At 45.6% G+C, this 12,609-nt stretch overlaps 1 long non-coding RNA gene across 2 annotated transcripts in view; it reads right to left on the bottom strand.

The window, feature by feature from the left end:
• LOC308510874 overlaps positions 1-10,555 on the bottom strand; it is a 136,211-nt gene extending 125,656 nt beyond the window's left edge. The window contains exons 1-4 of one of the 2 annotated variants that reach the window (XR_013995445.1): positions 10,292-10,555; positions 9,853-9,959; positions 4,943-5,166; positions 4,423-4,508 (exon numbers count right to left, since the gene is read on the bottom strand). This is a non-coding gene — a long non-coding RNA (uncharacterized lncRNA). Of the gene's footprint in view, positions 1-4,422; positions 4,509-4,942; positions 5,167-9,852; positions 9,960-10,291 lie in introns of those variants that run through there. The other variant, XR_013995446.1, reaches the window with a different exon arrangement.
• Positions 10,556-12,609: the final 2,054 nt, after the last annotated feature.

Below are 12,609 nucleotides of genomic sequence, written 5' to 3'. Positions count from 1 at the left end.
CTGAAGGACTGAGCTGAGACATGGATCTTCTTCTGCCTTCTGCATTACAATTCTTGGGTATTCAGACCCCAACTGAAAACTATATCATTGGCTTCTCAGGTTCTTGAACCTTTGTACTTGAACTTACACCATGGGCTTTCCTGGGACTCCAGCTTGGAAACACCACGAGATCAGATGACTTCTCAGCCTCCACAATTGCATGAGCCACTTCCTTAGAATAATTCCCTTCCTGTATGTATGTATATATATATATATATCCTATCAGTTTTGTTTCGCTAGAGAACCCCGAATAATACCCGAGGAAAGTACTTCTAGGTGGAGGGAGTGATCAACTCTGTGCAAAATTAGGAATGGGTCATTATGAAGAGGACTGTGAGACAGGCATCTGATTTAGAAATACTGATGTCATTGTTACCTTGAGCAGAGCGGCTCCATGTCACTAGAAGCTGTATAAGCTTGATTGAAGTATCAATGAGAGAGAATGGGAGGAGAGGAATTGAGGACAGTGAGTGTAGACAACTTTCTACAGGAGGTTTCTTTGCTTTCAAGAAGAGGATAAATGGCCATAAAGATAGGAGAGAAGAAGGGAGGGGATGGAGGGACGGAGAGAGAGAGAGAGAGAGAGAGAGAGAGAGAGAGAGAGAGAGAGAGAGAGAGAGAGAGAGACCTCGACTAATACACTTGAGAAGGAACAAGCCTGTTGTTGAAGTAAAAGTGTATGATGACATGAGGTACGTCAATAAAGAGGGGGCAGTGTGTTCACAGGAATACAGACAGTCAGGGTCACAAAACAGGACTTTCATAAATAATTAACGGGCAGTTATCAAAGGTTGTGGCAGGCAGAATTCTAAAGCTGGTCTCCAGATGTTTCCCAGCATGATCCCAGGACTGTGAACAAGAGGAGTTATCCCTTGCACATGTGTGTTGGTTCACGTGGCTAAAGGGATTGTGTAGATATCATTAAGGTCACTAAACTGTGGGCCTTAACACAGGGAGATTACCCTGGATTACCCAAAAGAGCCTCATGTAATCAAGGAGCCATTTAGAAGCAGACAGTTCTCTCTGTCTAGCAGCAGCGGCAGGAGAAGCAAGAGAAGTTGGAAGCACACGAAGAACTCGGCACCACACTGCTTCCTTGAAGATGGAGGGAACCACATGACGGGAAATACAGGCAGCCTCTGGGATCTGAGAGCAGTCCCCCCACACCCACAAGGATGTGGGGTCTGTCCTGCCACCACACCAGTTGCACCTGCTAGCCACCTCACAGAGCTGCGAGGCAGCTTCCCCCAGAGCCTCCAGGTAAGACCCCACCAAGCTGACACCTTGATTTCAGCCTCAGGAGACCCTACAGACAACTCACCTGATGCATGCCCCACCTCTGCCCACGGAAACTGTGAAATAATAAATGTGTTGATTTAAGCCACCAAATGTGTGGCAATTAGCTATGCAGCAACAGGAAACTAACATTTACGTTATCAGTGTATTGGATCTGTGCTGGTTAAGGCCATTCTCATTTATTCAACAACCAACTGGACAGGAGGAGGAATAATTCCTGGCCCAGCATAACCACGTGTGGCTCTGAGGTGCAAATTAAAATAAGTGCTGTGGGAGGCACAGTGCAGAGGATTCTAAATGGGGTGCAGTGAAGGTTAACTGCAATATGGGGGCCAGACCAAGGCCTGAAGTGGGACAGCAGCAAAAAGGCTACTTTCGGGGAAGCCAGAGCCATGCTCAGACAGTGCGCACAGCCTGGACGCTGGAGCTGCCCATTCTGTCCTGACCTTTATTTTTTTAAAAATGAGTTTTATTGATTTTTTACAGAGGGGAAGGGAGAGGGATAGAGAGTTAGAAACATCGATGAGAGAGAAACATCGATTCAGCTGCCTCTTGCACGCCCCCTACGGGGGATGTGCCCGCAACCGGGGTACATGCCCTTGACCGGAATCAAACCTGGGACCCTTCAGTCCGAAGGCCGATGCTCTATCCGCTGAGCCAAACCAGTTAGGGCTGTCCCTGACCTTTAGATAAGAGAGGACTTTCAGTTCCAAGGTTCTCTGTGGGGCAGCAACAGACAAACACGACCAGGGGACTTGCAGGTAGTGGCTCTGAATTACATTGAAATAAGTCATTATGCAAAGGGTCTGATGTCATAGACATTCTTTGAGGCTTTAGAGTCAGACAGACTGGCTCCAATACCCTATATCCTAGCTGAGTTCCAGAATTCTAATTTATTAAGGCAGTGTGGCAGTGTCTGTGTGTGTGTGTGTGTGTGTGTGTGTGTGTGTGTGTGTGTGTGTGAGAGAAACACCCCCTTGATACACAAATTTGACAAATCGTTACAGACCACTGGGGTTAAGATCCACCTGCTGACTTTTGGCACGTAGACAGCTGGATCAGCTTGAATGATCCCTCTAACCCCAGAGCCTACTACAGTGCCTGGAACACAGAGAATTTCTCACTACATCCCAGCCCCCTATATTCAATAGCTTCAAGTACCCATGCATTGCTGACTTCCTGGTTTCATGATCAATGTAGGCCAGGGGTCCTCAAACTACGGCCTGTGGGCCACATGCAAATGCAAATATTGTATTTGTTCCCGTTTTGTTTTTTTACTTCAAAATAAGATATGTGCAGTGTGCATAGGAATTTGTTCATAGTTTTTTTTTAAACTATAGTCCGGTCCTCCAACGGTCTGAGGGACAGTGAACTGGCCCCCTGTTTAAAAAGTTTGAGGACCCCTGGTATAGGCCTTTCTAATAATCTCTCAATTGTCTGAAATGTCTTCACACTGGGAGAACTCTGGAAGTTCCTCTAGTCTTTGCAAATACAGAGTGATGATGCAAAAAAAATCATTTAAAAATTGATGAATACAAGACTGGAAATTCCATTAACTGTCTTGGAGAAAATCGTAAGTATTCAGGAATATGAGATCAAGTCTGTGAGCCCCAAAACAATGGAATTTTCAGGGACAGCCACACATGTTCAGAGTCACAAGGACTCGGATCCCCTGATCTGACTCCTGCTCCTACTGCCTCTATTCTCTCTCCGTCCAATTCTGTCTCCTCTTCCAGGTTCCCTCTCCTGCAGGCAAATGTACCCTGTGGAGACTTGTAATTCCTAAATTACATTCCACTCTTTCGTTTGCCTTCCTATGAGATAAAGAGTAGAACCGTGTTGTGTTTGCTGTCTGCGCGTCCTGTGTGAAGTCCCCTGCAGAAAATACGGGAGGTGTTGCGGAAGGTCTGTTGAGTTCATTTATTTCATATGGAACCATGGACAGCAAGGCACCCACTGCCACTCTGGCGGCAGTTCAGTCCCTGTGTTCCATGGAGGCACTACATGTGTGGCTTCTCCGTGTCGGGTGCCACGAAAACCCTTCCAGACACTAGGTGATGGAAGGCTAGGAATCTGGCTCATTTGTCCATGTGCTTCTACATCACACACTTTCAGCACACAATGTGGCTTAAAGCAACTACTCCCAGGACTGAGTCATGCATATGCCTTTCCTTACCTGACACCCCCAACTCTAATGTTATTGTAAACTCGGTATTTTATGTAAGGGAGAAGAATTACTTCTTGTGACTAAAGCTCCGAAAATAGAACAGTGACATAGTAAAGGAATGGAACTTTTAAATTTACATTGGTAATTGTCAAAAGCACGACTTTTTCTTTTCTTTTTTTATGTGAGGTATGTTGACCAGTACAGGCAACAACTGTAACAGTAGTTCTTCTAACTCCCATCTCTGCGACTTCCTAGCTGTGGGACCAGGACCAAGTTCCCTATCCCCCTGAGCCTTCATGTCCTCCTCTGTGAAACTGGAACAACGGCATGTATGTCACCAGGATGTTATGAAAATTACTGGTGAGATATATAAATCCCGGAAACATGGTAGACTCCCACAGATTTTTCATCATCTCTTCTGATGTTGCAGTTCAAGAATCAAACAAAACCAAGCAAACAGGATTCCTTTACAAGCACACTGGGAACTGCACCATCAGAAAGTTCGCCCCAAGCAACAAGGCAAGGACATTACCTGAACCCTTTTCTGATAGCAAACATCACCGTACGTGCCTGGTCCTCTTTCTCTAAGGAACCTGTGGAATTTGTGCAACAGTGTGGTGACCCTGAAAAACCTGTTTTGCCTCTGAGGGAGCGGGTCCCATGGTGCCTGGCCTGTGGGAGCACCGTGTCTTGATAAGTAAGCTATGTCCCCTCCTAGGCTGCGCTGCTATCTCTGTGGAAGGGAAGGGCATCCTGCCAAGAACAGGGAAACTAGCTCTGCAACCAAGGAGCCTCCTCAGGATCCACAATCATCAGGAGGCACAAAGGAGCTGTAAATAGCAATTACCGCCGTCATTCACAGGACTCTGAGCGGTCACCTTCCCTGTGTCACAGCAGAAATCAGGGTGGAAGACACCAACCTTTGTCCAAAGGGGCTGGGGAGATCCCTGGGATGAAGAGCTTCTAAAATGCTAGGAGACGGGATGAAAATGTCGGACAGCTGCATCTGTGAACAAAAGAAAGGGAGTAAGACGGGACTGCTGGGGGAAGCGATGGGGGGTCTGGCCACACGGCAGCCCTTGTAGAGTGCGAGCACCCAGGAGCCCTGAGCGTCCACCTCAGGTGGCTGCCTACAAGCTGTCAGAGCCTGGGCAGCTTAGAGCATGTCACTGATCTCAACATTCTCCCTCATGAAAACGGAAATGGAAACATTTCCTATGAGGGTTTTTATTGGGATTAAGTGAAAGAAGATGACAAAGTGCCCAGAGTAGGTCCCCATCATTACGTGTACTATTACTTAACATTAATCTCAACCTTTAGTTCAATTACTTCGTTCCACTGTTTGGCTTTCATTGTGTTTAATTACATAAATGTGCTTTATTCTCAAGGATGCTTTCATTTACACAAAATATAATGAAACATTAGATGTAAATATAGTACCAGTTTGCCCAACTCAACAAGGCAAGGATACTCCCTCTGAGACGGAAGCAGGTGTGGGTGAGGAGCATTCCCGGCAGATGGAGCAGCTAGAGCAAAGGTCCTGAGGAGGGATCCGCAGACAGTGGATCAGATTCTGGCTCTGAAATGTGTCCCCGCTGTCCTGGCCGGTGTGACTCAGTGGGTGGGAGCTCGGATGTCCACGGAAAGGTGGCAGGTTCACTTCCCTGTCAGGGCACATACCCAGGTTGTGGGTTTGATCCCTGATCGGAATGCATATGGGAGGTAACCGACCAATGCTTCTCCCTCACATAGATGTTTCTCTCTCTCTCTTTCTCCTCTCTCTAAAATCAATACAAAAATTGCTGAAACCGCTTTGGCTCAGTGGATAGAGCGTCGGCCTGCAGACTGAAGGGTCCCAGGTTCGATTCCGGTCAGGGGCATGTACCTTGGCGGCGGGCACATGCAGTAGGAGATGTGCAGGAGGCAGCTGATCGATGTTTCTCTCTCATCAATGTTTCTAACTCTCTATCTCTCTCCCTTCCTCTCTGTAAAAAATCAATAAAATATATTTTTTAAAAAATAAATAAAATAAAATCAATACAAAACATATCCTCAGGTGAGCATTTAAAGAAGCTTCCCAGCTGACTAGCAGAGTTTGCACGGCAGCTGACACACGCAGGGTGCTGACACAGATGGCACCTACAGGAAACACTACAGTCTGGAAGCAGAAATGTTTTCTCTATTACTGTCGCTTATTCATTCCGCATATATTCAGCAGTGTCTGTCCAGTTCTATCAGAAAGTGTCCTGGAATGGGGTTGACAGAGACCAATGAAACAAGACCCTTGTCCTCAAGGCTGTCGCAATGCAGTGGGGGAGACAGACTCTTCCTCACATCAAGAGATATTGTCCAGGTGACTCCAGTGTGTGCTCAGCAAAGTTCTGGGCTGCTTGAGATACACCAGTTAACAAGGGACAATGATCGCTAAGATCAGGGAGCTTGTATTCAAGCAGGGGCTATGGGGGAGGCGAGAGATAAGCAATGCACATAACAAAGAAGTGAAGGACACAGTCAGCTAGCTGGTGAGTGGCATACCAAGCAGACAGTTTATGTCAAGGTAAAGGGATAAGGAGCATGGGGGTGGGGGTGGGGTTGGGGGTGGGAGTGGGGATGGGGGAAGCATGCCTGCACTTAGCAATATAAAAGATGGAGGCCTGGGAAGGCCTCTGTGAGCAGGTGAGGGCTAAGCCAGCCTTAATGGAGGGAGCATGTTAGTCAGGCTGATGTGGGTGAGGAGCATTCCAGGCAGATGGAGTAGCTAGAGCTGAGGTGCTGAGGAGGGAGCCAGATGACACGATCTGGACCTGTAGCAGTCCAGGTGAGTCGGGGATGAGTGGCTGAAGGGGACAATCCTAACGGCAAAGTCAAAGAGGAAACAGGGCTCAGGTCTTGCAGGCCTTGAAGAGCTGAGTGGGGATTCACACTCGACTCTGATGCAGGACCAGAGAAGCACTGGGCAGGGTTTCGGCGCTGAATTAGAAATCTACAGAGGGCGCAGCATCAGGGCAAAGAGGACACCGCAGTCAGGGAACCTGAGGGAGTGAACGAGGAATCGGCACGCGCTGCCTCTTGGAGACAGTGGGCTAGGCATCCTCCATCACCTGGACTAGACTCCCCTCCATCTTTGTGTCCACACCGTTGACTGCACATCGGTGCCATTTCTCATATAATCACAACATTAGAATCTGGTATCCAGCCTGAGGTTCATCAGTTAATCCAGGAGATAAACTGGGGAGGTGTATTTTGTTGGACTGCGTTGTCGTTGACAATGTAGTTACCTAGGATGACCCACTATGCAGCCACTTCTGTGGTTCGGAGAAACACAGACAAAAAGAAGCAAAGAACCTGGGGAAATGTGGAGAGGGATTTGAAAGACTCACCCTACCAGCCTCCCCAAGTGAAAAGATATGTACAGAGCTACCTACAGTCACTCCTCTTTCACTTTGAATCTCTCATGAACACTGAGCAGGTACGATGATAATCACAGTCGTCTGTGATCCATGTGGCCTCTGTCATGCTCCTGCCCCCTGTCAATACCCAGGACGATGCTTCTCATGACACCATCTCTTTCCACTCTGCCTGCTCCGTCCTAACTCAGAAAAAAAATGCAGAAATAAACAACCCAACCTTGTTGGTCTCAGAGCAGATCCTCTTACCCTTAGACCAGTGGTTCTCAACCTTCTGACCATTTAAATACAATTCCTCATGTTGTGACCCAACTATAAAATTATTTTCGTTACTACTTCATAATTGTCATGTTGCTACTGTTATGAATCATAATGTAAATATCTGATGTGCAGGATGGTCTTAGGCGACCCCTGTGAAAGGGCTGTTCGACCGCCAAAGGGGTCGCGACCCACAGGTTGAGAACCGCCGCTTTAGACCATGACATAGAAGCTATGCTGTCCTGGGAGCCTGGGTATCCTAGGGAGGAAAGAATGGGAGTGGAGGAAGTCTGTGCCAAAGCCATGACACGCACTGTGCATCTCAGCCGCTCGGAACAGATGGGAAATATGTCCTAGTGAATGCGAGAGGATGGCTTTGGAGTCAGGCAGACCAAGGTGACAATCTCAGCTCCATCCTTACTGCCTTACTTACTTAACCCATCTCAGCCTGTTTCTTAATCTGCTTAAGGGGGATCTTGATACTCATTTTCCAAGTATGTGGGTAAATATATATTTAGTGCATAAAATAATGCAGAACATCAATAAATTACAATCAGTGCTGGGAGTGATGGCAAAATAGAGTATCTTCTTTTCTGTATCTCTTACTCCATTTCATGCCTGCAGGGGGGATTGAACGTGGAGTTGTTAAGTAACAGCTCAAGATGACACACACAATTGCTGGGAGTGAGATAGGCATTCAGGTGTTCTTTTCGCTATATTGTGCAAGAGAAGAACATCCACACGGGAAAATTAACTTTCTTTGAACTCAGTGACTCTGAACAAAGGAACACCTCACCCAAGGACTCAACTCTGAATGTCAGTAATGAATGTCACACAAAAAAAAACATAGCTCTCGATGAAAATAATCCTTTTGACAAGACCTGGTGATATTGTGACTGCACAGGCTGGAGAGGCATGAAGACGCACTGAAGTGCAAACTCTAAGCCATCTGTTCTTTGAAATGCAAATAATAACTGCCTCCTAAAGGTTCAATTGTCTGTCAGTTAAAAAGGATACAATGCTCAACACAGGGCCTGGCACATAGAGTATTCATAGGAAATATTACCTGTCCAGACCTAGAAGAACTTTCCAAAAATACATCTGGAATAAAAAAAAAAAGACCCTGAATAGCTGCAGCAATACTGAGAAAGAACAAAATAGGAGGGATCTCAATACCACATATCCAGCTGTATTATACAGCCACTGTTCTCAAAACGGACTGGTACCGGCACAAGAACAGACATATAGACCAATGGAATAGATTAGGGAACCCAGAAATCGACCTGAACCACTGTGCTCAATTAATATTCGACAAAGGAGACGTGAACATACAATGGAGTCAAGACAGCCTCTTCAATAAATGGTGCTGGGAAAATTGGACATATACATTCAAAAAAATGAAACTAGACCACCAACTTAGACCATACACAAAAATAAACTCAAAATGGATAAAGGACTTAAACATAAGGTGGGAAAGAATAAAAATACTAGAGGAATCCACAGGCAGCAAAATCTCAGACATATGCCAAAGCAACTTCTTCACTGATACTGCTCCTACCTAGGCAATGGAAACTAAAGAGAAAATAAACAAACGGGACTACATCAAAATAATCTTTTTCACAGCAAAGGAAACCATCAACAGAACAAGAATAAAGCCCACTACATGGGAGATCACATTTGCAAATGTTAGCACTGATAAGGGTTTAATCTCCAACATTTACAGGGAACTCATACAACTTAACAAAAGGAAGATAAACAACCCAATCAAAAAATGGGCAACGGACCTAAATAAATACTTTTGGAAAGAAGACAGAAGAAAGGCCAAAAGACATATGAAAACATGTTCAAAGTCACTAATCATCCGAGAGATGCAAATCAAAACGACAATGCGGTACCATCTCACACCTGTCAGAATGGCTATCATCAACAAATCAACAAACGACAAGTGCTGGAGAGGATATGGAGAAAAGGGAACCCTCGTGCACTGCTGGTGGGAATGCAGACTGGTGCAGCCACTATGGAAGACAGTATGGAGTTTCCTCAAAAAACTAAAAATGGAGCTCCCATTTGACCCAGTGCTCCCACTTCTAGGAATATATCTCAAGAAACTAGAAATACGGATCAGAAAGGATATATGCACCCCTATGTTCATAGCAGCACATTTCACCATAGCTAAGATTTGGAAACAGCCTAAGTGCCCATCAGCAGATGAGTGGATTAGAAAACTGGTTCACCTACACAATGGACTACTACACTGTGGTATAAAAGAAGAAATTCTTACCATTTGCAACAGCATCGACGGAACTGGGGAACATTATGCTAAGTGAAATAAGCCAGTCAGAGAAAGATAAATATCACACGATCTCACTCATTTGTGGAATATAATGAACAACATAAACTGATGAACAAAAACAGATCCAGAGACAGAGAAGCATCGATCAGACCATCAAACCTCAGAGGGAAGGTAGGGGAGAGTGGGGGTAAGGGAGAGAGATCAACCAAGGATCTGTATGCATGCATATAAGCATAACCAATGGACACAGACACCAGGGGATTGAGGGCATAAGTGTGGGGGGTTGGGGAATAATGGGGGTAAAAGGACACATATGTAATACCTTAATCAATAAAGAAATTTTTAAAAGAGCTATAATAAAACTCCTTGTCTAAATAAAAAATATATATTACCTGTCTTAACTTCATCCCTTTTCCTTCAGACTCCAGGGAAAGCCCCATGTCAAACTCTTCAAGCAGAGGTGAAATTTCTACTCTAACAGTGTTCTCTCTCTTTATTTCTGTTGGATATAGATGGGTGGCAGTTAATAGTTGTATCAGCCAGCTTTTGATGTATAACAAACCAGCCCCTCCCCCATTTAGTGACTTTAAACAACAGCCGATTCCTGCCCTCACAAGTCTGCGGCTCAGCAATGTTAGCTGGGCTCAGCAGAGCGCTCCTGCTGTTCTCTCTCAGGAGGCCTCCTCATGCGTCTGTGGTCAGTACCCTGTCCGCTAAGTGGCTCTGCTGGGGGTGGCTCATGCTCTGGGATGGTCTCGCTCACATTTCTGGCATTTGGTTCAGGCAGCTGGGTGAAGGGCATGCAAGGGCCATGGGTCTCTCATCACCCACCTAGCCCCAGCTTCTTCATATTTTCGTCATCTTGCTTGAGGAGTGCAAGCACTTGTTAATTCTCAGCTAGCTTCACGTTTGCCATTGTCCCACTGGACAAAGGGAGCTCCATCTGCCCTGCCAAGGACGACGTGGGAGAAGAAGCAGGCACAGAAAGCAGTTCATATTGTAACAGGTTACTATTGCAGCGGCTCATCAAATGACCTTGTGCATCATCGGAGAAATACTAACTGTGCACAAACCAGGTGGTAGAAGGCTAGTCTCTCAGAAATGATTTTCACCGCCCTTTAGAAAACGTCACAACCATCTTCCCTATTATTCTAATGGGCGAATGGTGAACTTGTTTTATGAAATTCTGGGGACAAAAAACTAATTTCAAATTTTCCAGGGCATCGTACTGAACCGGTAAGCTGTGACTCCCTTTGTCCAGTAACATGCTATGTATGTCTTTGCCAGTAGGAATTCCATATTATAATGCTGCTATTCCTCTCCCTTCCAACAGGCATGCACCCAGCAGAGGCATATTGCATAGGCATAATCTCATGTAGAAGTAACAGAATAAACTAGAAAATGGCCCCTCTGGTGAGACAGCAGAGAGGACCTGGTATCGTGGAGTAGACTTGGGATGTGGCTGGGGCCTGGTTGGACCACTCCTCCGCCCAGACATCAGCCCTGTCTCCTGCCTTAGCTACAGGTCCTTCAGATTTACTCAAATCATCGTTCAAAGCTGGGTTCAAGTGTATCATTTCCTACTACGATGTCGTAACCCTATCTTTAGGATCCCATGGTAAAATCTATTTTGGGCTGGTTGATATTGCTACTGTGAATGTCATTTCCCCGTTCTAATTTTATACATATTTTATTGATTTATAGACAAAGAGGAAGGGAGAGGGAGATATGCATCAATGCAATCAGCTGCCTCCTGCAAGGCCCCTACCCGGACTGAGCCCACAACCCTGGCATATGCCCTGTCTGGGAACTGAACTGGCAAATTTTCAGTGCATGGGATGATGCCCAACCTCATGAGCCACCCCGGCCAGGGTTCCCTGTGCCAAATTTACATATGATTATTGCTGGCATACAGGAAAGATCTTGGTATTTTAAACATTACTATTTCATTCTACCACTTAAAGGAATTTATATATACACCATTTCTTAGGTGTTTTCCAAGAACTTATCCATAACATCTGCAAATAAGACGACAATGTTGCCGTCTTAACCAAAACGATAGACTTTTTTCTCTTTGCAATCTCCTTACACTGGAAAGAACACTAAAACAACATTTAATGCTCCTGGTGACAAAAGGCCTATTTGCCTAGATCCTGACTGTAGTAGCTTTTTCTAGTGGTTTAATCACTTGTGTACTTGTGAGCATGGGCACACTGAGGGAGACAGCCTGCTAAAACCTATTTTCTTCACTTGTTTTTCATCGTGGGTGTTTCATTCCTTCATATGTTCCTGACCACCTGTGGATCACTAAAACATGGTCAGTACCAGTTGTGTCTTTATTGGTTCAAGTCAATCTCTTTATGTCTCCATTTAATCATTTTCTTCATATACGACCCATACCTTTGTATCATATTATGCTCTAGATCAGTGATGGCGAACCTATGACACGCGTATCAGAGGTGACAGGCGAACTCATTTTTTTGGTTGATTTTTCTTTGTTAAATGGCATTTAAATATATAAAATAAATACCAAAAACATAAGTCTTTGTTTTACTACGGTTGCACATATCAAAAAATTTCTATATGTGACACGTCACCAGAGTTAAGTTAGGGTTTTCCAAATGCTGGCACGCCGAGCTCAAAAGGTTCGCCATCACTGCTCTAGATACTGCCGATGTGTGTTGCCACTGGGAACGGGATCGCTTCATGAGCTATTCTGGGTATAAATGGGGTGGTGCAGACCCTGGGAAGCTGAACTAAGTTGTTATTTAAACATCGGACTGTATGTTTCATAACTACTTTCCATTTACATCTCAGCCCATTTTCGCTGGAATAAGGAATTATTTCGGTGGAGGAGTGAGGTCTGGGGGATCTTACGTGCCTGGTGCCAGCAGTGTCTGTGGGAAGGGGGAGACCAAGGTGCACTAAGGTGCAGTGTGGCGAAGGTTGGGGGACATCGGAGGTCTTCTCCAGGAGGCTCCTACGACTGCCAGAGCAGGAAAGCAATACAGAAAGTAAGCAGGTGAGGCAAAGCTTCAGGTTGCTGAATTTTGGGCTGGGGGTGGGGCCACTGCTGGGCCTAGACTCTAGGTGGGATGAGCAGGCAGAGGCCTGCGGAGCACCACGTGGCCTTGCTGCAGTCCCATGCC

This window comes from Myotis nattereri (assembly GCF_964212035.1).
Source record: "Myotis nattereri genome assembly, chromosome: X".
NCBI lineage: Eukaryota > Metazoa > Chordata > Mammalia > Chiroptera > Vespertilionidae > Myotis > Myotis nattereri.
The sequence above is the reverse complement of the archived record's forward strand: the minus strand, read 5'-3'. Positions and strand labels throughout refer to the sequence as shown.